Source organism: Mus musculus, chromosome 16, assembly GCF_000001635.26.
Source record: "Mus musculus strain C57BL/6J chromosome 16, GRCm38.p6 C57BL/6J".
Lineage (NCBI taxonomy): Eukaryota > Metazoa > Chordata > Mammalia > Rodentia > Muridae > Mus > Mus musculus.
Genome location: NC_000082.6, coordinates 73,135,368 through 73,161,698, shown reverse-complemented (window position 1 = coordinate 73,161,698; position 26,331 = coordinate 73,135,368). Strand labels below are relative to the sequence as shown.

The 26,331-nt window shown below is 39.6% G+C and overlaps 1 long non-coding RNA gene across 4 annotated transcripts in view; it reads right to left on the bottom strand.

The window, feature by feature from the left end:
* 4930500H12Rik overlaps nt 1-26,331 on the bottom strand; it is a 338,085-nt gene that overhangs the window by 248,732 nt on the left and 63,022 nt on the right. Inside the window, exon 4 of one of the 4 annotated variants that reach the window (XR_876152.2) lies at nt 23,363-23,665. The exons of 2 other annotated variants lie outside the window; for them this stretch is intronic. This is a non-coding gene — a long non-coding RNA (RIKEN cDNA 4930500H12 gene). One more of the 4 variants, XR_876154.2, reaches the window with a different exon arrangement.

The following is a 26,331-nucleotide window of genomic DNA, read 5'->3' as shown; positions in this document are numbered from 1 at the left end:
TCAATTCCCAACATCCACATGGTGGCTCACAACCATGTGTAATAGGATCCCATGCCCTCTTCTGGTGTGTCTGAAGATAGCTACAGTGTACTCATACACATAAAATAAATAAATAAATCTTAAAAAAAAACACACTGTTATCTACTAGTGATAATTTCAAATGCATGATAGATGTATTAATAGGCTAAAAATAAAATGGGAAACAAACATTCAGAAAGTGTTAAAGTAACTAGTCATAAATTATATCACACCAGGCACTGGTGGCGCACACATTTAATCCCAGCACTTGGGAGGCAGAGGTAGGTGGATTTCTGAGTTCGAGGCCAGCCTGGACTACAGAGTTCCAGGGCAGCAAGTGCTATACAGAGAAATCCTGTCTCAAAATAAATAAGTAAATAAATAAATAAATAAATAAAAATAAAAAATAAATTATATCACATAATAATGACAATGGAAGATACAGCAACTTGCTGAAATCTGGTAGACACTGCCTTCATGAAGAGGTCAGCACTATAGTTAACAATGATGATGACATGCCAGCAAGTACCAGTGAGATAGAAGGCAGTCAGATGTATTAAACATGATTCCCATGGCTTTATTGCCAAAGGCACATGATCAAGGTGGGACATAGAGGTACATGGCTATCATCTCAGCACCCAGGAGGCAGAGGCAGAAAGCTCAGAAGATGGAGTCCAACCTGGATTACAGAGTGAGGCCTTGTCACAAAAAAAAAAACCAACATACAAAACAAGGAAACAACAGGGGAGTAGAACCAACCCATAGCAGGAGTTCTATGAAACAAGCCAGAAGGGAGGAATACTACAGTATTCTAACCAAAGATGTTTTGCAGACACGGTGACTAAGAAAGTGGTACAAATGGGCTTGCCCAAGCCAAGAGCAAATGCAATCTCTTTATATTTATGACTATATTATAGTTATAAAAGATATTAAAATTTGGATGATGAAGTACAGAGAAGTATGACTTCTGTTACCTTCTGTTGGTCAATTGAAAGTAAAATAATTTAAAAGTTCTATTAACTTTTTCTAAGTAAATTTTAAAGAACTCTAGTACAAAAGTTCCCAGGCCAATAATGAAGTAAAGATATTGAGAACAATTTAGGAAGGGGTTTATCATGTTCAACCAGAACCTTGCTCCTGCTCCCTCTCCCACACAACTGAAGCCCAGTCATCTTTTTTAAGTTCCACCAAGGGTTCATCTTCAGAACAAAACTGGGTTTATTCCATTTATTTAGTTTTGAAGACTCACTCTTATTGTGTTTATTTATCGTTATGGCTCAATAGAGTCAATAGCATGTGTATGTGTGTGTCCATGGAGGCCAAAGAATGTCATGGGGTCCCCTAGAGCTGGAGCTATAAGAGGCAGTGAGCTGCCCAACATGGTTGCTGGCAACAGAATTCAGGTCCTCTTGAAACCCAGTGCTCGTAACTGCTGAGACATCTCTCCACCCCTACAAAACGGAACTAGACAAGAAACTCTCGGAAACCATAGCCAGCCTAGTGTAGCAACACAAGTGGACTGCCGATGGAATTCAAACCATGTGTCTTGTATCTAATAGAAGGGCTTCTGTCCTATTCCACTAAACCCACATTGTTCTTTGTCTGTCTGTTCTTTAAGCACTAGAGCAATATCCTTCTCCTACACTGTCACCTGTTTCTTAATGACAGATTCCCAGATGCTGAGTCCTTACCAGTATGCCTGGGCAGACATCACCCTCCTAATTTCATCATTACTCCAAACTGGCTGCCATACTAAACCATCCCCTTGTACTCGCTCTGTTTTTCTTGTCTGCCTTTTATAATCTGTAGGAGTTTGCCTTCACAGACTTTCCGTAGCTGCAGCCATGATCTTGGTTTATGACTGCATGTGGGCTCACGTTGGGCACACAGAGTACTTGGTCAAACTTCAGTGCTGACTTCATGTTTGGGCCATGGTTCAGCTCCCATGCTAATGCTAATAGCTCCTCATAACTCAAACCGACAACTTCCGCCAAGTTATGAAACTCAGGCTGACTATGTATGGAAAGAGATTCTGACAGGTATGAGATGCGTGCGTTGGAGTCATTGATTGATGTATTAAGAGACTGAAAATAAAATGAGAAACAAATATTCAAATAGCGTCAAAGTATCTACTCACAAATTAAATTATGTAATAATGATAATGGAAGATATGGTGGTTATACCTCTTGACAATACTTTCCATGTCTTCACCATGCAAGGGTGAGCTGATGCCACTCTCAGGGGAATAGGGACCAGAGATGGATGATTCGGATGCAGAAGTGGTAGCCCCTTACTTCTCTATCAAGGGAAGATCAACTTCCACAGATGGAAATTTTACCCAAGGCTGATTAGGTTTGAGCATTTGTAAATAACCTGAAGAATCATTGGTGCACTATAATTTGTACTTTTTCTTAATTGTACACCTTATGATGCATCTCAGCTAAATGTGACCTTTGGAGACATCACACTGTCTGCTCCCTGTAACTTAATAGGACTTAGTTTTCTCTAGCAAACAAAGCGAACACAGAATCTATCATTCACGATGGACAGAATGTATTACTAAGGGATGCTTTATGCTACCTTAGAAGCATTCATTAATCATCCTAGAAGTAATCTAGAAGTTCGAAAACTGAGATACATCTCCTTATATGTCAGTTTTGTACATGTCTTATGAATGGTGGCCAGCTTTATGCTTAGTTGGAGTTTATTTTTCTTATTCATTTGCAGAGGCATTTTTAAAGCCATGATTGAGATTTTGTGTAGAAGTAAATAAATGGTTAGTACTATTCAAGGGAATATAAACTACAATGCTGTGCTATTCAGTTCAGTAGATAGCAGCCGCATAATGCGTATTTAACTTGAATCTTAAACTAATTCACTTGATTACTCAGTAGTCGCACAAGCTACATTTCACATACCCAACAGTTACATGTAGCTAGTATCATATGACCAGGATATTTCTATGATAGGAATGGTGGACTTTGGGGATTGTATGATGGTAATGGGCCAAGAATTTTTGAGTGATGTCACAAAGAATTGGCTAACTCTCAAGAGGATTCATCATATCATAGTGAGAAGCAGGGAAGGTCATTGAATGCTAAATGCACATTTTTCCTTAATAAAAATATTCATGACTTTATGAATTGAATTGTGCTAAATTTCTATATAATATCTTATATTACTGTGAAATGGTTTCCTCTGCTGTGATATTAGCCTGTGAAATGATTTTCTCTGCTGTGATACTAGCCAATATGGATTCTTCACTTGTAGTTTTAAACATCTAATCCCAATTTCCTCTGGATTCATTAGCAGCCCACAGTACCTTGAAAATATAAGAAGCCTATCTTACAAAGACAGTGTAACATATAATGCCTCATTTAGAAAAATATATCCAGATACTCCTCCATACAAATATATGTAGGCCAATTTTCAAATCTCTTCAAGTGTTAAATTCCACATACTATTGAATTAGATCAGACCTAAACATAATAGCTGTAATGATAGTAATATCCAGTCTAGTGACTTCAATCTGGAGAAAGTCTGTGTCACATATGTCATTTGAATCTTAAACACACTGAAGAAGAAAAAAGAAAAGAAAAGCAATCAAAATATATGTAAATATGAGAAAAATATCTGGTATATTCAAGCTATAGTTGCACTGGAAAGAAATCTTTTGTAGTCTTTGTTACTATTTCTCAAGTTACATAAAGCTAACAACATCATGAGCTCAGAAACTCAGAGGTAAATGACATTTTGGGCTGCTGAAGAATGAAGATAAGTTCCCAAGAGTAAGAGTACTGGTCTGTGTATGTAGAAACATATAATCATCAGGGTAGCTGACTAAATGGCCAAAAGTGCTTCAAACTCTTGTCACTGGCTGCCATTACCGTTATATTAAGAATTGTCTGCTCATCTCTACCATATTGCCTCCTGACTTCAGACCCAAAAATTGTTGACAAAACGGAATGCTGACAGAATTCCCATGTCCACTGATCCAACACTATGTGTAGGCTGTGGACCAAAAGTATCCATTGACATTTGTCATTGCCATGCTACAAATTATATAGTTTTAATATGAAACATTCCTCTAAAAAGGCTCATGTGATAAAGCAATTAATTCTGGTGGTATTATTTTAGGATGTCCTGGAAACATCGGATGTAGGGCCTACCTAGAGGCAATGCCTTTGAGAGGCCATACTTGGTGGGCCTATCCTTGCCTCTTTTCTTCCTATACACAATGAGGAACCTCTGAAGGCACAGAGTGAAGAAAAAGGATGTGAGTATGGGAGAGCTGGCCCTGCCACTCATCTCCCTATAGACAAGAGGAGGGATACCCTTCTCCCTCTTGACCCTCACTAAATGCAGAAGAAGGAGACCTTGGTATGGAGTAGTAGAACAGATAACCAAGGGAAGCAGAAATTCATCAGAAGCACACAGGAGAAAGATCACAAATGGTACTTTAGTAGTATTTATAGGCTGCCACCTGGGACATGTAGATATCTGATGGCTGCACAGAACTGTCCCCACCCCTCACCTGGGCATCTTGGGAGGGCTGGCCCTAGAGGCATGTAGAGACCTTCTTTCTGCTGTTGACCTGCAGTACTCAGGAGAGCAGTCCCTCTTCCCCTTTGAGGGATCCTGTCCCGAGGATGTGAGCATTCAAGAGCAGGAGAGCTGTCACTACCCCTTACATGCTATAGCACTCAAAAGAGTAGGCTCTGCACCTCAACTGGGCAGTACCATAAAGCTGACCCTGATCCAAGGGTAAGAGTGAACTGGCCCAAGTATGTGAGCATGGAAGAGCTGGCCCTGCCTCTTGTCTGCCTGGTAGTAGCATAGGCAAAAGAGAGTAGGCAAAAGAGAGATGCTCTCCCCTCTCCCTTGCCCCTTGTCACCTATGATAGGCAGAAGACCTGGCTGTGGGGTCATGACATCAGGAGAGCTATTCCTGCCCCTCACCTACTGCAGCACTTGGGAGAGCAAGTTCTGCACCTTGCTTGAGCAGCACAGTAAAGCTAGCCCTGGGTGTGGAGGTTGCAGGGCATGACTGTGGGAGAGCTAACCCTGCCTCTTGTCTGCTGGATGGTGGCATTAGCAAGGGAGAGGTCCTCTCCCCTCCCTTTTACCTTCCCCATAGTTGGGAGGTAGGAGAGTTGGCCCCGATGGGATCCTAAGAACAGGAGAGTCCCTACCTCTCTCGTGTCACACTTTAGAGAGTGGCCCTGTACTTCACCCTGGAAGCACATTAGAACTGACCCAGGATGCGGCGGGGGGGGGGGGGGGGGGGCGCAGTGACTTGGCCTAAAGTCACAGTATGGGAAAGCCACCTTGCTGGCTCCATTGGATCATGAGAGTGGGAGAACTGACCATATACCTTGGTGGCTGAAACACTCGGGAAAGTGGTCCCTGCACCTTGCCTGGGCAGCAGAGTAGAGCTGGTCTTGGTGGCAAGGGGTGTGGGTACAGGTGAGCTGTCCCAAGGGCATGAGATCAGGTTAGCTGGTTGGCTGACCAGCTCCAATACCTCTCAGGCCCAGATCCAGGGCTTTGAATTGGCCCACCCTAACATATACCCCCATCCATGAAATGCTGGAGTGCCTGAGGGAGCCAGTCCTACTGCTCAAAAACTACAAGATTTCCATGGCACAGGGTAACAACAGGATATCTGAGAGGAATCCCAGTGAGGATCCAGTATTGATACAATAGCAGAAGCCAGAGGCCTTGTGCCAAACCAATGAGTCATTGCAAAGAACATTTGCAAGCAAAGAAATGTGGACAAAAGGAAACGCTATAGAACACACTGCAGTACACAGTTACCATAATGAGACTTTTTTTTTCTCTCTGGGGGAGGATGCAAGGGTGGAGGGTGAGTATGAGGGGAGAGAAAGATGAGTGGGGTTGATGCACATGATACAAAATTCACAAAGAACCAGTACAAACTTTTATGGCTGGAGAGATAGCTCAGTGGTTAAGAGCTATCTTAACCAGAGGTCCTGAATTCAATTCCCAGCAACCACCACATGGTGGCTCACAACCATGTGCAATGGGATCTGATGCCCTCTTCTGGTATGTCCAAAGATAGCTACAGTGTACTCATGCATAAAATAAATAAATCTAAAAAAGAAAAAGACCATTAGTTTTTGATGAGACGTTGCCTCACATCTAAGTAAATTCTCTACACCAGAAAATAAAGTTAGTCATAATGTTTCCCAGGTTGGGGGGCGGGGGGGGGGGGGGTATGTGGATCTTAGGTTAAAGAACTGGGAGAAGAAAACAAGCCAGGGAAGGAGTCGTAGTGTCCACAGTAGGAGGAGAATTACACCCTGCAAAAACGTGAAACACAAAGAGTTTGACGGCATGTGGCATAACCAGACCTCATGCCATAGACAAGCCAAGGAGCACTGGAGACATCTAAGAGAGTAATGTTGCTAGTGACATGGGGATTTAACTGCTAAGCATGAGACTTCCAAGAGGATGGCTCGCTTACAAGAGCAGTCCTGGAGGACAAATTAAGGGTTTCTAACGGCCAGTGGAAACAAACATTCCAAGACATCACTGCTTGTGAGAAAGGAGACCAAGAATCTGAAAGCCAAGAAGGTGGAGTAAATCAGTCGATGCTGATGCAGCAGCATCACTCTCCGTAAGGATGTATCCAGTATCCTAAAGGTAGATGCTAGGGCATGTATTTCCCTCTCTCAATGAACATTCCGGAGACAGAAGGAATTGTCTTTAAATTCCACTCGCTAAACTATTTCTACACTCTCATGTAACCTACTACATGTGTGTCAAGTATGAATAAAAAAAAAACACACTCTGGCTTCCTACAACTTTATATTTAAATATTAGCAGTATAGGATGTTTAATTAAAAGAAAATAGTTTCATATTTTACATAGTTCTTCTGCCCACTTTCCCAGCGCCCCTGAGATCAAAAGTTCTGAAAATCTAATTAGTCCCTTATTAATTTCAAACAGGTTATTTTTAAATATTACGTGTTTGTCCAGTTTTATAAAGTTGATGCAGATGCAAACATGTATTTGTATAATTAGTAATCAGTCAGTCATCAGTGTATTTCTTTTATTATTATTATTATTATGTATTTTCTTCATTTACATTTCCAATGCTATCCCAAAAGTCCCCCATACCCCCCCACTCCCCTACCCACCCACTCCCACTTCTTGAAGCTCATTTTTAGAGGGTGGTGGTGGTGGTGGCGGTGGCAGCGGCGGTGGCAGCGGTGGTGGCAGTGTTGGTGTTGCTTTGGCAGACAGCTTTCCAAGAGTTTGGAACATATTAGTGAATGAAACAATGTTCCTTTCTGCAATATATCCGACCTTCCACAGAAAGAACTAATACACATAACCAACAGAGCAGCCACTTTAAAGTCACAGGCATCTATAGCCCAGCACTTGGGAGGAGGAAACTCAAGGTTCTTGATTTTTTTTTTTTTTTTGCCTATAAAATGAGTTCAAGGCTTACCTCAGGCGCAAGAGACTTATGGATCTTCTGTCTGTTATTTAAGAGGAGAAAAGAAAATTCTAAGAAACTTGAAGGCCTGGTCAGAAAGCTAGTTCTTGATTCTGCACTTTGTTCCTTCCTTCAGTCCCCACTGATGGCATGCGTCCTTACCTTTTCCCTCCAGATTCTCCCTTTGTTAGTGCTCATCCTATCCCATGTTATAAGGTCACCCACCCTTCTTACATTTCTTTGTAAAGTCAAAGGTCCATTTTCAAACCTCCATTTCTGGCTGAAAGAATGTGTCCTCTGAGGATGGAGATCATTGAAATGTTCACAGCCAGATGCTAATTCATTAAATGCAATTTCAGTGCAACCTAAAGATTGCTTTATTTGCTTGCTGGGTTGCTCGTTCCTTAGTATCTCTGCCTACAACTATGTGTGTTAATCCCAAGCACGGATACGGTGTGATTTAATTAAGGAATTCCAGGAGGGTAGGTATCACGTCTATTCCTTACTCTCGCAGACCTCAATGCACATGAATATGCAGCCCCTTTATCGTGAATTTGCAGCTTTCCAATTACTACCTAAGTGACCCTAGCAAGTGATTTAACCTCTCTGTGCTCACATTCCATGTTGAAAACAGATATTAGCTGGGATAATTGCCTAATTTACTTTCTGAAAGGATATTTTTGTGAACGGTAAAGAATGCTTATAGTAATTACTCTAGCAAAACAAGCATAAATGCAGACTTTTCAAATTAACCCAAGACATATGGTCATCTTACTAATAAATACTAACATCATTTTTTTTTTTTTGAGATTGGGCTTTACTCTATAGCCCAGGCTGGGCTGGAATTCAGGCAGTAGCCCAGACTTGGCACAATGTTGATGTAACCCTCCTGCCTTCGTCGTCAACATTCTGAGATTATAAGCATTGAATACCATACCATGTGCCCAGCATTATAGTATGATAAAAAATAAAACAACACCCAAAACTACAAGTGTCTTAATAGTCTATGATGATTATTAATATTTTTATATATTACTATTGGTCTAGAAAAACTTCAAGCCATTTTGTGTGTATTGGATGTTGCCCTGACTTGGGATATGTAATTATTATTACATGCCTGCCACTTTTACATTTTCCCCTGTAGCATGTTCCAAAGTTGAGTTTTCTCAAACACCAGTAGTACATTTTTCTAATCTGGATGCAGTAAATAAAAGATTTTGATGAACTGAAAACTTCTTTCTTGGCAATGCATCTTAGGTGGATACATAAAAGAGCTGTTCCGTTTTTTTGAACGAGTCCGGAGGGGTTATTTTGAAACTGTTCTCAGTCTCCCACTTTAAAAGCAGAATCGTTTCAATCCCTTTAATTTCCCCTCCTGAGTGTAATTTTCCAGTCCTTTCATTTATGTGGTTCTCCAACGAGTCCTACACAAAGTTCATTAAACTCCTTTAGGAGCCTGAAATTGGGCATTGTTCTCTAATAACAATAAAACGTTGAGTACAGCAAGAAGATAACACTGAAATTTTTGGATGCAAATTTGGCATCCTACTAAGGAATTTGTGTATTTTTAGTATCATTCTTGAATTGTTACTTTCTATGGAAATAAATACAGATCCTGGCTCCAGAGAGATTACCATGAAAACAAAAACACAGAATTGTTTAGGGCATTAAGATCCTTCTGTGACATGAATTCTGGAGAGGAGAGAGTTCCATGAAAAAGGAGTTTGTACCGGTTTTCAATTATTACCACATCACTGCTACGTAGTAGAGGGTTGAACGATCACAGGCTCTAGAAAATATTTCCTGAACAAATAAGTAACTGGATAGACATGAATATGTGAAAATGGACAGAGAGGGAAAAAATTAAATAAATGTGATAATCATAGCTTATTTTATTAGAGTTATAAACCAATAGCAATGCCAGATACTATCATCTACTTACCCACTGAAAGACATATTTATCAAAAATATCTCAGAATATTAAAATTGTATGAGAAATATAAGATATAATTAATTATAGCTAAATTATAAAAGTAAAGAAAATGTAAGTTAGATAAAATAAAGAAATTTAGTATATGCAAAAATAATAATACATGAAAAATAAATTATCCTATAAATATATAAACGATATCAATGATAAACGATCTAGCAATGACTCCATTAAAAATATCTATTGTTGAACTGGAGAGATGGCATTTCTCAGCATGATATGTCCCAACCAACCATGCATAACTCTTGTTCTGAGTGATCCAGTGCCACCTTCTGGATTCCATGGGCACAGGGCATAGGCCTGGTACACATACATATACTCAGGCAAAACACTCATATACACAAAATAAAGTTAACATATCTTTTAAAGGATTACTTTGCAAGAGCAATTGCACGTCAAAATCAAAGTAAAAAAAATGATCTTAAAAGCTTTGATCAAAAGATATTTGATAAGTTCAGTTATTTCTCTAATCTGTGGCACCAAACTGGATACAGGGAAGAATCTTTAAACACTCATAGAATTAATCAGAAATTACCATAGAGTTTGCTCTAAAAGGGCAAGTCATTAGAGAGCAACCAATTCAAGTCAGAAACAAGTCCTTACATTTGTAACATTAATCAATGGTCTAACGGGCATGTCCAGCTTTGACACGACAACCTGCCGTTGTTATGTACAATGTTCAAAGTAGAAAACCACATGGTCATGAAAGAAAAAGAAACCTAACCCAAATATCATAATGTTTTAAGGAAGTTTACAATTTGTCTTGACCCATATTTATACCTATCCTAGGGGTAGGTTTTGTGCCCAGGAGCCCCAGGTTGAGTAGAGAATATAAATTTTTAAATAATACGTACCACACAACCTTATTTTTACTGAAGAGGAGAAACCATGATCCATGTAGTAGCATACATGTATTTATGATGAACTATGTGAAGATGCAGATGACAGAGCCACTAATGTCAACCTTGAAGGAAAGACATTACCAGAGCTTTCTTATCTTCCTACCTACAATTCTGTATTTTATTGTTATGCATCTGCATGTGTGTGTGTGTGTCTGTGTGTAGGTGGACACACTTGAGTGAAAGTACCCACAGGAGACAGAGTCATCAAATCCCCCTGGAATGGGGAGCCAACCATTGTGGCTTCTGCAACCTGAATTTGGGTCCTCTTTAGAAACAGCACATACTCTTAACTACTGAGCCATATCTCCAACCCACACAAACAATTTCAAGAAGGATAAGGAATGTACAGATTAAGGATTAAGGAATATAAAAGTAGAATGTATTCATTCTCTGCTTCTCAGACAAAGTAACAAAGAAAAGAACACATGAAAAGAAATGGTTGACTTGGCTCACAGTTTCTCAGGTCTCAATGGGCTAACATCGTGGGGTATCGTTTTAAGAACCTGTGGGGCATGAGGAAGAATATCACAAAAGAACACCTTCTGAGTGCTAAGTGGGTAGGAGGTGCTTACAAGCATGGATATGTAGATAAATTCATGTCCTAGGCAGGAGATGATAGGTTGGCGCAAGATTTTACCACTTCACTTAAAATAACACATGCTCTAAAGCTTACTAAGTTTTCTGTTTCTGAAACATTCAGCTTAACATTCTGTATCACAGTTGACCACCCATGACTGATCCAGTGGAGAAATGAATGAAGGGCAACAGCTTTAAATCAAAACAAAGGAGACAAAGATATGAGTTCCTTCAGTCTCTTTCTTTGGCCTGAGTCGTCATAGTCTTAATTGTTTCACCACACTGAAGAAGCCACAGTGGCCAATAAAGAGCGTGGAGCAGAACGCTGAGTCTCTAGACCCTAATCTCTTTTTCTAACGCATCTCAAGTCCATACTCTTTGGAGTGCCTGATTTTAGTATATCACACTCAGAAAAGGTCACCCAGACTCCTCCATCTATCTCCATCCTGCCAGAGAGCAGCTGCGATGTATTTACCGTCAACTGAGAAGCAAATCTATATTTATCTGGATGTGCAAGATGCTGAATTTACCGACAATTGACAAATTAGTCTGGAATAAGGATGCATATAGAAATAGCCCACAGTGAGCCATTATGCTGTGACATAAATATATAGTCTCTGCCTTCAATTTATGCCAGAAGCAAATGAGCAATGCTTCTGCAGCATGGGTAATTTCTCTTATACATTAGTCTGCCTTCATTTTTTTTATCTCTCTCTGAGACTTTAACAGTGATGAAGGACAATCACATTAACTAAACTGAAAATATGCTCTCATGAAGTTCATACCAGAATTAGTAAAATTTCCAAAACCTATGCATCACGTTACTTGTTTAATAAAAACTTAAATTGTAACCCTTTTTTCTCCCTATATATTTATGTATATAAACATAAAAGAGATAGATAGATAGATAGATAGATAGATAGATAGATAGATAGATAGACACAGAGACAGGCAGATACCTTTATAATAGTAATTTACTGAGATCGTATTACAAGATAAATAAATTTTCGTAATATATAATCAGGCATGTTTTTGTTTTCAAAACTTCCAAAATAACATTTTCAGTGAGGGGCTATAATCAAGCAGTTTCAAACATATCAGAAGGTATTGTATGAGAAGCCAACTTGTAGTTTTACCATATCTATGATTTGCTAAGTTAATTATGTTCTCATTTCCTTACCAGTAATTTAGGTGGGAGCCACATGGAGTTATTCTACATGTTAAATTCAAATTATATCTAAAACCCAAATCTAGTGTCTGGTGTATCCTGGGAACCTAACATTCCCTGCATCCTTGTCCACACCACACACTATTTATTCTCTTATTGACTATCAACTATGTCTCTAATAGATCAAGACCACAAGAGCTACTGAAGACCACACGGACTGATCCAGTCTTAACCAGCCAAATAATGATAGGCTGTCAAGATCAGCACAAAATTCCCACGTATAGAAAGATTGTGTGTTTTGTGCACAAATTATTTTGGATACTTGTCATTTCCATCTGGAAAGTAAGCATTTTTAATATAGGAATGACTGTCAGAGCTGGGTCACTTCCTTTTTTCTGTTATGAGATAGCCACTTCATTTTCTACATAGAAAATATGGAAATGACTCTTTTTTTTTTTTTGCTTGTTTCTTTTTGTTTTGTATTGTTTTGTTTTGAGATAAGGTTTCTCTGTGTAGCCTTGGCCGTCCTGGAAGTCACATTGTAGACTAAGCTGGCCTCAGACCTCACAGAGATCCTCCAGCCTCTGCACCCCACATATTGTAATTAAAGACATGAGCCAACACTGCCCAGCCAGAAGAAGAAGAAGAAGAAGAAGAAGAAGAAGAAGAAGAAGAAGAAGAAGAAGAAGAAGAAGAAGAAGAAGAAGAAGAAGAAGAGAAGAAGAAGAGAAGAAGAAGAAGAAGAAGAAGAAGAAGAAGAAGAAGAAGAAGAAGAAGAAGAAGAAAAGAAGAAGAAGAAGAAAAGAAGAAGAAGAAGAAAAGAAGAAGAAGAAGAAAAGAAGAAGAAGAAGAAGAAGAAGAAGAAGAAGAAGAAGAAGAAGAAGAAGAAGAAGAAGAAGAAGAAGAAGAAGAAGAAGAAGAAGAGGAAGAAGAAGAAGAAGAAGAAGAAGAAGAAGAAGAAGAAGAAGTTCGAACCTCAATAGAGGGAGTATGACTATGTTTTGATCTAACATTGAGAATGCTTCCAGATTTCAAAGTTATCCAGCATTTTTCTTTTCTTTTCGTTTCTTTTCTTTTCTTTTCTTTTCTTTTCTTTCCTTCCCCCCACCCCCCGCATTGGGGATTACCTGCTAATCTTCATTCCTAATCTTTGTTTCTAGCACGGAAGTGCCCACAGTCATTGCTGACCCAGGGAAAGCATGGCTACTCTTCCAATTCAAGTTATTTGTGTACATGTGGGGAAAAAAGTGTTTATACAATAAAAAGATGCAGCAAGCATCCTTCTCATTGACATCTTGGTGTCTAATATCATTTGCCAATAAAAGAGATGAGGGTACATTGGAAAATACCCAAGACAAGAAAAGGCAGGAAATGTAAAAAGAGATAATTCCACAAAGTAAGAAAGGGCAAACCAATGGGAACAGAAGAAAAAAAAAAGACAAAGACGAAGACGAAGACGAAGACGAAGACGAAGACGAAGACGAAGACGAAGACGAAGACGAAGAGGAAGAGGAAGAGGAAGAGGAAGAGGAGGAAGAAGAAGAAGAAGAAGAAGAAGAAGAAGAAGAAGAAGAAGAAGAAGAAGAACCCACACAGTGTCGTATGCTCACTGAATACAGAAAGAAGTCCCTATGACCACAACTAGAGTGGTGTAAGCAGAATAAGTGTGTTTAGGAGGTAATATCAGGTTATAACCCAGAGCATAAATAAATAGCCACAAAAATCTTACTGGCAACTATTAAATATGAGCTAATAATAGAATGAGGGAAATAATATAAAAATCTCTCCCTCACAAAAATATTTAAATAATTTATTCAGAAATTGCCACTAAAGCAGCCAAACCTTCAGAGACAGCTGTAGCTCAACTGTCTCCATGGAATCCAGAGGTAAATCTCAACATTACATAAGAAGCAAGCATGGTAGCATGTGTGTGTAGCTTGAGCACTTGGAAAGTAGGTGAGAGAGAACCCAAATGTCAAGGCTGCCTGAGTTTGAGGCCACCCTGATCTACAGGAGACACTGTCTAGGAAGCTGGCAACCAGTGGCCAAGGTACTCATCCTTGCTGAGGACACGGATAATGACGGAGAAAAGGAGAATCAGCCCATCCACGATGCCATTAATCCATTTGCAGGAATGAAGTCCTCAGGACCTAAACATTTTCCCAAAAATTCATAAGAAAAAAAAATATTGCTAGGCTCATGCCTTTAACTCTGGAGCTCATAGACTGACCCAGGAAGGTTTCTGTAAGTTCAAGATCAACCTGATCTGCAAAGTGAGTTGTGGAACAGAAAGGCCAGTGCTATAGGATCTGTCTCAGGGTTAATGAGAGAGAGCTAAAGAAGAAGAGGAGGTAGAGAAGCAAGAAGTAAAGAAGGGAGGAAGGTAGAGAGAGAACACAGCCACAGGCAAATTCCAATTTGGGAATATTCTACAAAACATCTGGCCAATGCTGCTTGAAAATGTAGATATTTAGGGATCCATTCCATCTGCAGATTCCAAATCCAGTTGCATTCTTGCTAATGCCAAGAAGAGCTTACTGATAGGGGACTGGTATAGCTGTCTCTTGAGAGGCTCTGCCAGAGCCTGACCAATAGAGATGTGGTGCTCACAGCCAACCATCAGACTGAACACAGGGACCCCAATGGAGGAGTTAGGGGAAGGACTGAAGGAGCTGAAAGGGTTTGCAACCCCACAGAAAGAACAAAAATATCAACCAACCAGATGCGCCCCCCCCCCAGAGCTCCCAGGGACTAAACCACCAACCAAAGAGTACACATGGAGGGACCCATGGCTCCAGCTGCATATGTAGCAGAGAATGGCCTTATCTGGCATCAATGAGAGGAGAGACTCTTGTTCCTGTGGAGACTTGATGCCCCAGCATAGGAGAATGCTAGGGTGGTAAGGAGGGAGAGGGTGGATAGGTGTGGGAGCACCCACATAGAAGCAGGGGGGGATGGGACGGGGTGGGGGTTTGCAGAGGGGAAACAGGGAAGGGAGATAAAATTGGAAATATAAGTAACTAAAATAACCAATAAAAACGAAAGAAAGAATATGTAGGTACAATCAAGTACAAGAAAGGTCTGGGAACCAGAGGGCCCCTAGAGAGTCATGGCTACTCACTACACTGCATTGGCTGCAGCAGCAGTCAAGTGGAACAGAGAGAGGATGTGAGTGGTGAACAGAAACCTGAGCAGGTACAAGACTTAACATCATATAAATATTTAGTCAGTGGCTGGGGTAAATATGTACTAGCATTAAGGGTTCGAAACAGAAGCCAGTGCATCTCACATATACAAGTGCCCTCTGGGCACTATTCCCTACTCTATGAGCCTGAAGAGTCCTAAAATAAAACGTTGTGATTAAAACACCACCTCTGAAGAAGAATGAGCATTTTAGTGTGAATTTTCTGAGTTTCAGATTTAAGTGATTTTCATCCGATTTCTTCCTGAAATAAAAATTGCTAGGTTTAGGTGCAAGTGCTAGGTGGATAACAGAATTATCTACCCATTGTTTTCTCTTAATAAAAAAATCATACAGGTGCCTTAATAGTATTCACTTCCATCTATTGATCCTATAACAGATCTTTACCAAATTATTTGAGTCGGGTATAATTTGGCAGAACTATCTGGGAAAGGTGTAATTTTATATAACACAAATACAAATGCAATTGATTTCCAGTACGTCTCCTTAACAGAATTAGGATAGTCTTTTAAAATTTCTCTGGTGGAGGTGGGAGGGGGTGAGGGGGCTGGGTAAAGACAGACTTTATGTACTATCAGTGATGATTTTAGGGCAGTTTCTCAGTTCTGCCCATCACACTCAAGGTGCATGTTCAATGCATCAGCTTTATAATAATCCTCTTAACAAGAATTCTTTTCTACATTATTCATTTTCATGGAATAATTTCTGTCCTTATTTGGGTATACAATTAACTAAAATGATAGTGAGTGTTATGCCTTTAAAACAAAATGAAATTAAATGGTAATGCAGTAATCCATCAATTATGAGGGGGCTACTGATGGATCCAAATGGCTCAGTGTGAAAATATTTTGTTGTATTAATAATATATTTAATGCTCTGCACTCACAATTACAGCAGGGAATAAAATATTATTTTAGTTAATCTCCCACTGTCAGTGCCTGGAAAATGTTATAATCGAAGGGATTATTCTTTACTGACACATGATAATGGACAATACCGTATGACAGCCCATTTAAAAATATCTCAGATTCTAGATTTACAGCAGCAGTAAGTGAGACAAAGAAGCACTTTTAGCCTAACTTCATTTTCCAGAACATCTATTTATGATCGAGTCTACTCTCACAGTATTTATGCATTTCTGTCTTTCCCATTGCAGCATTTTTATGACATACTTATACGCTACCCACATGTATATCAAATAAAATTCTATTTGTGGAAAGTAGACCTGCACGAACATTTTATACAATCAAATTCTAACATTGGCTGTATTAACTTAATACCCGTCAAAAAATACGTAGTGGTACAAAGCTGACCCTACACCCATAGATGATGGGTAGATGGCTTCATTGTTGGCTTTACCTCAGCCAAACAACAATCATTTCATCTGGATTACTTTTAGTGACTCTAAATATCTACCATGAGCTAAGTTGAAGCCCAGAATTCCTGGGATTCTTGAAAGTCATACATTGCCTTTTAAATGGCTTTTGTCCAGACCATTAAACACTTCAGAACACATTTTGATAGGCTGAATTTACTGCATAACTTAAATGGGATTACTGTAACTAAAGCCAAAGGATCCACTCCATAGTTAGGATTTGCCGTTTTGTTTTGTTTTGTTTTGTTTTGTTTTGTTTTGTTTTGTTTTGTTTTCAGTTTTAGTGACATTTCTTTACATTGCCCATGTGCACAAAGATCTGGGTCGAATTGCTTTACCTCAGCTCTCCCCATAGATAGGTCTGTGGAACACAGTTACAGTCCAGCAGAAGTGGCCTTTTGGTCACTTCTCTCCCATGTTCACATCCAGCTCTGCAAAGTCCTCTCACCCACAGGAAGAGACATTCCTTGACTGGCACAGCTGTCCACTCGTCCACTGGAGATCATGAGTTACACAGGGCGAGAGGAAAGGAAGTCCTTTTCTTTCCTTAATTGAAGAACACCCGAGGAGGAAAGCAGACGCGAGAAAAATGATCCCCATGAATAGGAAGTTAAAATGATTTTATTGAACTGGCTGCAGTCCTAGCCACCTAGAGGATGAAGTAATAACAATCAGTCACATTAGGGAAGGTGATTAATATTACAGCTGATCGTAGCATCCCCCACCACCTATCCATCAGCATCTCAAGGAGGCAGCATTCATGGTCCCTCTCTCCTCGATCTCTTGTACTGAAGCATCGGTCCATTTGTGCACCTTTCTCACATTAAAGACAGCAGAATGCAGCTTGTAAGGCTATTTTATGTGTGAGAAAGAAAGGCTATCTTAATGGTTTTCTTTTCCTCTCTTTTAATGGAAATAGATTTTTTTTTTCCGTACACTATATTCTATGATTTTCCTGTCCCCACCTCCTCTAAGAAGTCATTTTTGAACAGTACAAAGAATATTTAAAAGACTGGGATGTTATCGAACCAATTTTTATATTCTATTTTCTTTTGAGGTGCACCAAGATGCTTTTAAAAAAGCAAAAGGACCCATTGAAGGAAAATATGGGAAAACTCAAATTCTTTTTTCTACATCCATATAAGATACTGCTATGTTACTACTCTTACTATAATTATTCCTATTTCCAATACTTAGAAATGTAGACACCATCATCGCTCAGATTGTAGCATCCTATACTTAGCAAATGATGGGAAAGTCTAGGACATACTACCAGTGGAAGAACAGCAGCCCATAAACATAGGAGCAAAGATGGGAGAATTCATTTGTAGAATAATTTTAATTTCACCATACTTAAGACTATTATGTGATGTTTTGTGTTAAGTTCCTTCTATTCACATTGAATATAAGGACATTTGGTTTTGAGAGACAACTCAATTTAAAAGGAATGGAATTCGATCAGATCCAAATCATGACTGTAAATCTTATTTAAAACCCTTTGTTTCTATCCATTGACAAACGCCATTAATTCTATATATGCCTCCCTTCAGCAGAAATGCCTTTGACAGAGACAAACATTTAGTATGTAAGGAAGCCGTGTTTAGTATACAGTCTTTCAACGCTGAATAAATAACTTGGGAATAGCACAATCGTTGTTTAACGGCTCCATTCCTGTAAAGTTTTCTCCGGGTGGGAGGGGGTGTCTGTATTTCTTCTTCAGGGCTAAAATATCTTCTTCTCCTGAGGCAACCTCTGCATCAGTGACACCAGGGACTTCAACACGCTGTTGGGAGAGAGTCTTGACCAAGTTTCAGACTGCGCACTCTTCACTTCCGGTCCTCTTTCATTTCCTGAAGGCTGCCTTCACTCTTGCCTCTGTTCATTGTCGTAATCTCCTCACATTTCCTTCAGAAAAATGGTCTGCCCTGGCTTTGCAAAATGTGCTGCCGCGGCTCTGCCTTCCTCTGCCCAAGTCACCCGGTCGACCTAAACCATGTTCTCTTTAACTCAATTTTTGAAACTCCTGCTGGGTTGGACATTCTGTTTCCTTCAAAGTCTAAAGCCCTATTTGAAACTATCCAGGCTGTGATCAAAATACTGTAGGTTTTTCTTTAAAATTGCTTAGAATTAACATGATAAACTTGTAGATGATATGTATTAAAAATATTTTTATGTTGGAAAACTTTGATCTGACAGACAGCTCAGTGTGCATCAAACAATTCATTAGACAGAGCTTCCACACAAACAATCACAGATTGCTGTCAGTTATACCATTCATATTTCACATTTCTGTTGACTATTCAGATGAGAAATTATTTTTAAAAGAGACTTGTTTTCATATAATATTAAATATAACTTAAGTGTAAATGGATTCAACTGAAAAGCTGAAACTGCTCATGTCTTTAATTTGAAGAATTAATTTGAAGAATTTATGGAATTTGCTTTAAAACATGACCTTACGCATTTATGCTTTCATAATTTCATTTGAGGATATATACTTATATATGCAAATGTATTCTATGCTATATTTACACAATATTCATATTTATATTTATTTAAAATTTAAATAAAGTGTTTATCCCAAAGAAGAAATAATAGTAATTTTGTTTTTCTTCACTCCTTTCAATTCACTGTTAATGTATTGGCGATGAGGAGGAAATATGGAAATATATTGTTCATGTTTAGTGAATGTACATGCACGGATCATTTGAATGAATCAATGAATGAATAGCAATAACAAACAAATTACTTTAATTTTTTTTTCTTATTTGAGGGAACTGATTGCCATGCCCATGTCAGAGGAAGAGGGAGTCTGTTTTCTCTCTCCACCTTTTGTGTTCCAGGGATCCAACTCAGGTCATCAGATTTCACAGAGGGCACGTTTCCTTATGAACCATCTCATTGGCCCAAATCACAGTATTATGAAACATCATCTAAGGGCATGTGATATAGAAAAGCATTGATTGCACACATTTCTGTAAACATTCAGAAAGGGCTCTTCTCTTTCTCTAAGGCTGTTTTCCTTGGCCACTGAGACACGCTAGAAGGAAAACCAACAGCATTAAGGCATAGAAACTAAGGGTTGGTGAGGATTTATATCCGTGATGGAATGTACTGGCTAGTTTTGTGTCAACTTGACTGTAGGAAGCCGCCCTCACATTTGCCATTATAAGATGGCACTGACAGCTGTGTTCTAAGTGGTAAACATAATCTGCACACGTGCAGGGGCAGTTTTCCCGCCATGTGTTCTGCCTTTCTCATGATGACAACTGGGCCGATGGGCTGCAGCCAATCAGGGAGTAATACGTCCTAGGCGGAGGATAATTCTCCTTAAAAGGGACGGGGTTTTGCCACTCTCTCTCTTGTTTTCTCTCTCTTGCTCTTGCTTTCTTGCTCTTGTTCTTTTTCTCTCTCTTGCTCTTGCTTTCTTGTTCTTTCTCTTGCATTCTTGCTTTCTTGTTCTTGTTCTTTTTCTTGCTTTCTTGCTCTCTCTCTTGTTCTTGCTTTTTCTCTCTCTTGCTTTCTTGTTCTTGTTCTTTTTCTTGCTTTCTTGCTCTCTCTTGCTCTCTTGCTCTCTTGCTCTCTTGCACTCTTGCTCTCTTGCTCTCTTGCTCTCTTGCTCTCTGGCTCCTGAAGATGTAAGCAATAAAGCTTTGCCGCAGAAGATTCCGGTTTGTTGCATTCTTCCTGGCCGGTCGCGTGAACGCGGGTAAGAGTTGGTGCCGAAACCCGGGAAAACTGCCCCTGCACGTGTGCAGATTATGTTTACCACTTAGAACACAGCTGTCAGTGCCATCTTATAATGGCAAATGTGAGGGCGGCTTCCTACACTTGACACAGCTGGAGTTTCAACTTGACACAGCTGGAGTTATTACAGAGAAAGGAGCTTCAGTTGAGGAAATGCCTCCATGAGATCCAACTGTAAGGTATTTTCTCAATTAGTGATCAAGGGGGAAAGGCCCCTTGTGGGTGAGACCATCTCTGGGCTGGTAGTCTTGTTTAAGAGAGCAGGCTGAGCAAGCCAGGGGAAGCAAGACAGTAGATAACATCCCTCCATGGCTTGTGTATCAGCTCCTGCTTTCTGACCTGCTTGAGTTCCAGTCCTGACTTCCTTTGGTGAACAGCAGTATGGAAATGTAAGCCGAATAAACCCTTTCCTCCCCAACTTGCTTCTTAGTCATGTGTTTGTGCAGGAATAGAAACCCTAAGACATGGAGGAAGCCATGCATTTATTCCTGATAAGAGGTGGCTGAAGAGCTTCATCATTTCCCTATGTTACTTCACTTTTATGTGAAGTTATGTCACTTCACTGGTGAACTACAGTGTGCCATCACAGATGACCCCTTCGGTTAGTGTGGTGGTTTGAGTGAAAATAGTCCTTTTAGGTTCATAGGGACTGTTGGAGGTGTGGCCTTGGTGGAGTGGGTGTGGCCTCGTTGAAGGAGGATCTCACTGGATATAGACTTTGAGATCTTCGAAGCTCAAGCCAGGCCCAGTGGCTCACTTTCTTTTCCTGCTGCCTGAGAATCCAGATGTAGAACTCTCAGCTTTCCAGCACCATGTCTGCTTGGATGCTGCCATGCGTCCCAATTTGATAATAATGGACTAAAGCTCTGAAAGTCTAAGCCATCACCAGTTAAATGTTTTACCTTTTAAGAGTTGCCCTGGTCATGGTGTCTCTTCACACAGTATCAATTAAATGTAATTTTTGTGAAGTATAATATTCCTGAAGTTCTTATTGCACAGAAAGTTACTCAAGAAAAAAATATTATTACTGAAAATCTTTTAAAATTTTGACTCCTTATGAAATAGATTTCCTTTTGTAACATGTGTTTCTGGTCTGTACATAGTACATCAACACTCCTACCCTGGATGGCTTTCCTGAGAACTCAAAGGAGTTGATGTGGGTCTGAATCTTTAGAAGCTTACAATATGCTTATGTGAAGATGTGGGCATAGAAATAAGATAAAAGAAGCAAAAATGCCACTGCATACTTTATCAGCGTCTGGGTGATCTGACTGACAATACACTGTAGACATTTCCTCTTGATTGAAACTTAGCAGGATATAGAGTCATCTGTGTTGCATGTAGTTGAGAACGGGTTCACCATGCTTTGGAGAGAGGAGAACCAGGCAACCATGTGAGGTCTCGGAAGGAGCTGGGGCCTGTGGCCACTATTACCGGCATGTGGTCAGGGATATTTGACAGGGGCTAGTTGGGACTAGCCACTGAAGTTTAGGGCAGGTGGGAGAGGCAGAAATAAGTAATTGATAAGGACATGATTTTCCAGAAGGGAAATAGCGGCCAGCAATTGAACCAAGAAGGCACTTTGAAATCGAAGAACTGTACGTGTGTCCTTTTTTTGAGGATTCAAAGGAAGCCAGGAGGGGATTGGTGACGTGGTCACTTCCCAGAGCAAAGGCAGAGAGCACAAAACTATACGCAACAATCTGAGACAGACAGCCTTCTGGCTCTGCCTGTGAGGTATTTGGAGAGATGCTTAAGTGAGGTGGAAAGACCTGAGCATAAACTCTGTCGACATCATCCTATTAGACGGACAAGGGGACACCCATCTCTGCGGCTGACTGCCAATGTCATGTGATGGTCATGTGAGCAGCTACCTCATACCTCGGCAGCTGGGCCTTCGCTCTCACGATGGACTTTACTCTCAAACTATGAGCCAATCTAAAAACCTTTCTTTCCTAAAGTTTTTTTTTGTCTTTGTTTATTTCCCAGATATTTTGTCACAACAAAGAGAAAAATGAATAACTCCAGGAGCCAACAATTACTAAACCTGCCTCCTTAAGGCCTTTCAAAAAATATTATTTTCTTTGAACTACCATATCTGGCCAAATTGTCTTTGGACTTATTTGTTAAGCCTTTAGGATGTATTTTTAAGTTTAGCAGATGAGTATCTTTCACAAACCCAAAAGCTAAGAATCCTTATGGAATTCTATAGGTTATCCCTGTAACCTATAGAGAGGATGCCCGTACCATGCTGTAGCTTGTTTTCCGATGCCCCAACAATGGCTTTGTTGAGTGCACTGATTTATCAGCTTCTCCACTCTCTATGAAAGTTCACATAGCTAAGTCTTTTTTTTTTTTTTTTTTTTTTTTTTGCTATTTCAGCATATTATTCAGGTTAACTTAAATCTGTGCTCTGAATGTATAACACAGATTGCTTTCTTTTTTTTCTTTCCCTCCTTTTCCCCTTTGTTTTGTAGAGTTAGTATTTTACATTGGCATTTCTAGCCATAAGATTCTTCTTACTACCGCCTTTTCCTTGCTTGCTCTGCTGTTTACTGGTATATTGGAGAATACTCATACCCTTGGCATAACTTCCATGTCTTCCAGGTCTGTGATATCTATAGAGCAATCTTTTGTCAGGTAGTAGCAAATATTTCCCTCTTTCCATCTCCCATTAAGTTGAGTATATTTTTCTGTTATTGTACTGTTTGGTAAGTATGTATTGACAGGGATTTTCTCCAGTTAGATAGTACCCTTAAGAGTAATGTTTGTACTACTGAGTACCTTGTGCCGCAGGTCAAAATAATAAAGAATAAAATTCCAGGGCATTATTCAAACATTAAAATAGCAGGGTAAGTGGAGGAGTGTATTCAGTTTAACATCAACTGGAGGTTTGAAATTGCTTAAGTGGTAATGGTCTTTTTTTAAATGTGGAAATTTATTGATAATTACTCTGTGGGATATACTATGGGTTTAGGTCATAGTGAGTTTGTGAAGGGACCCATTTGTCATGAAAAAGTGATAGACTGATAGACCAGGACGAGGCCCCCGTTGCAGTGAGGAGTGCCAAGATGAGCTATCCTGAGCTGGATCACGTTCCTCACTGAGGTTCTATGATATAGCAAGAAGAGAGACTGTTCCTCCTCCTTTGTCTCAGAATCTCTCAGCTAGCTTTTGGTTCTTGAGATGTCATTATCATGGATCTCGATGATCAAGTTTTTCCTGCAAACAGACGGCATCCTTTTAATCATTCTCTAGTCAGAAGCGTGCTTTATCTGAAATCTGATAAACCATGAGAGAATATGAGAAATGGGATTAAATGCACACCAACAATCCTTACCCTATTCATCTCTTACCCATATTGTCTACGTGTGGCTCAGAGGCATCACTGATCCGCTCCTTATAGGTTCTGCTTGAGAAGAGGTGAGCAGACATCCAAGGAGCAATGGCCTTTCCGAGAAGAGTTATGATTAGATAATTTTAGATTATGAGAAACCATGCTGTCGATAAACCTCAGTTTTATTGTTCCGACTTTTCCAACGCTCATCTACTGCTGTCCTCGAACAATTTTCTCAACAATATATCAAATCAAATTTATTAAATGGCCATCATTTATTTTCTCTTTTCATCCTCAGGAAACAGCATTCAAATAAAAATAGGGTTCCTTTCTATTTGATGTTTATTGTTAGAAGTTAACAAAAAAGAATGGATTTTCTGTCACTCTTCCACATAAACCCTCATTTTTACAAAATGACCTTCTTCTGTTATTGAGAAAATTATTTTGATCTGAAGTACTTGAAGAAGTGCTCCCTTTTCTGCAGCCTACAGTGGCCTGTCTTCACTTGTATTAAAAAGAGAAAGACACACAGAAAGAGAATATTGATGTGGTCTGGAGGAACGGAAATATAATAAAATCTAAGACATGCATGAAAATCTAAAAGTGACTTGGTGCAACTTAGGAAAACAAACCAGAGGCAAGCATAATAGCATCGGTCTCAGAATAATAAATTAGAATTGTCAGTTGTAAAATAATAAATTTTTAATATCTTCATCATAAACATAAGTAAGAAAGGGGGATAAATATGCTAATTAGTGTGATTCAATCACTGCATTGCACAGAGGTGTCTTGGTTAAGATTCTATTGCTGTGGGAAAAAAAAAAGCATCATGACCAAAAACAACTTAGAAAGAAAGGGTTTATGTTATCTTACAAATGTCAGGTCACAAACCTTTACTGAAAGAAGTCTGGCCAGGAACCTGGACCCAAGAACTGAAGCAGAGAACATGGAAGAATTTTGCTTGTTGGTGTGTTCCTCGTAGGTTATTCAATTTGCTTTCGTTTAGAACCCATTACCACCTACCTAGGGGTGGCCCCACTCCAAGTGGGTTGGGAACTCCAATATCAATCATCCATTAAGACAATGTCTCCCAGACTTGACTACAGGACAGTCTTATCAATTAAGGTTGCATCTTCCGAGATGTCTTGCTTTACATGAGATTGACAAAACTCAACCAGCAAAATTGATATATCAGAACATCTCATTAAATATTATAAATACTTATGATTTTTATCAATGTTGAAAAATGTAAAGAGAATAGTAGGAGTGAATACCTGTATGGTATCGTGTCTGTTTTTATGAGGTAGGGTATGCCTGTGTGTGTCTGTGTATGGAGACTGGAGGTCAAACTTAAGTCCCAAGTGCCATTCTTTGGGTGTCATCTACTTGCTTTCTGAAAAAGGGTCTTTCACTTTTACCTAGCACAAGGTCATTTGGCTCAAGGGCCTGGCCAAAGAGCTCCTAGAATCCATCTGTTTCCTCTTCCCTAGTACTGGAACAACCATAAGACAGCACCAATCCTGGCTTTTCTAAAATAAGTTTTTCACTCTTCAGATTTTCATACACACATGCATACAATGGATCTTGGTCACTTCCACTGGCTTCTTCCCTTATACCTGCCCAGGGCTTCCCCTATTCTTCTCCTCACTGACTTCATGCTACACGTGTTCTGAGGAATGAACTCAAGTCACCATGCTTACAAAAGCAAACATTTTATCAACTGAGAAATCTCTCCAGCTTATGAATGTCTTTTTAGAGTATAGCCAGTCCTGCCAGGGTAAAACGTAGGCTGATGGCGCATTCTATCTCTCCTCCTATTCCAGATCCAGTGTCCTCAGTCTCATCCCCAGATCTGTAACAACAACAACAAAAACAAACAAAAAACCCTGCTGGTCTCCCTTTCCTTTTATGACTTCATCCTCAATGGATCACAAAGTTATTTCCTTCCCCTAACTAATCCCATTATCCTAGCCTCCAACAACAGCAGGCAAACCCTGGGAACACACCAGTTGAGCAGGCTAGAGACAGGCCCACAGCAAATTTCCTACCAGGTAGTACACAGCCGTCACACTTTCCTGAAGTCCAGAGAGGAAGGAAAAAACAAGGAACAAACCAACCACTAACCCAACAGAGATAAAACCAGATATCATCACCCAGTCCCAGATGTATAAACACACCATCAATAACAGTGATGATAATATTTCCCAACTCCAGGCCAACAACACTACCACAACAGGCAGAGCAGGCATTGGCTATTCCAACAGAGATGAAATACAAGAAAAATACCTAAAGATAGTCTCTATAAAGATGATAAGAGGCCCTTAAAGAGGAATGAATGACTGGGAGGAGAGGAAGGAAGGGATGTAAGATCAATGAACTAATGTAAGTAAAAGAATAAATCCCTTAAAGAAATTCATTTAAAAAAAATAGAAAAAAAGGAGTGTATGAAACAAATAAAACTCTTCCAGACCTCAAGACAGAAGTAGAATTGATGAAAAATCCCCAAATACGGGATTTTAGTTATACAGGAAACTAAATATTTGGGAATTCA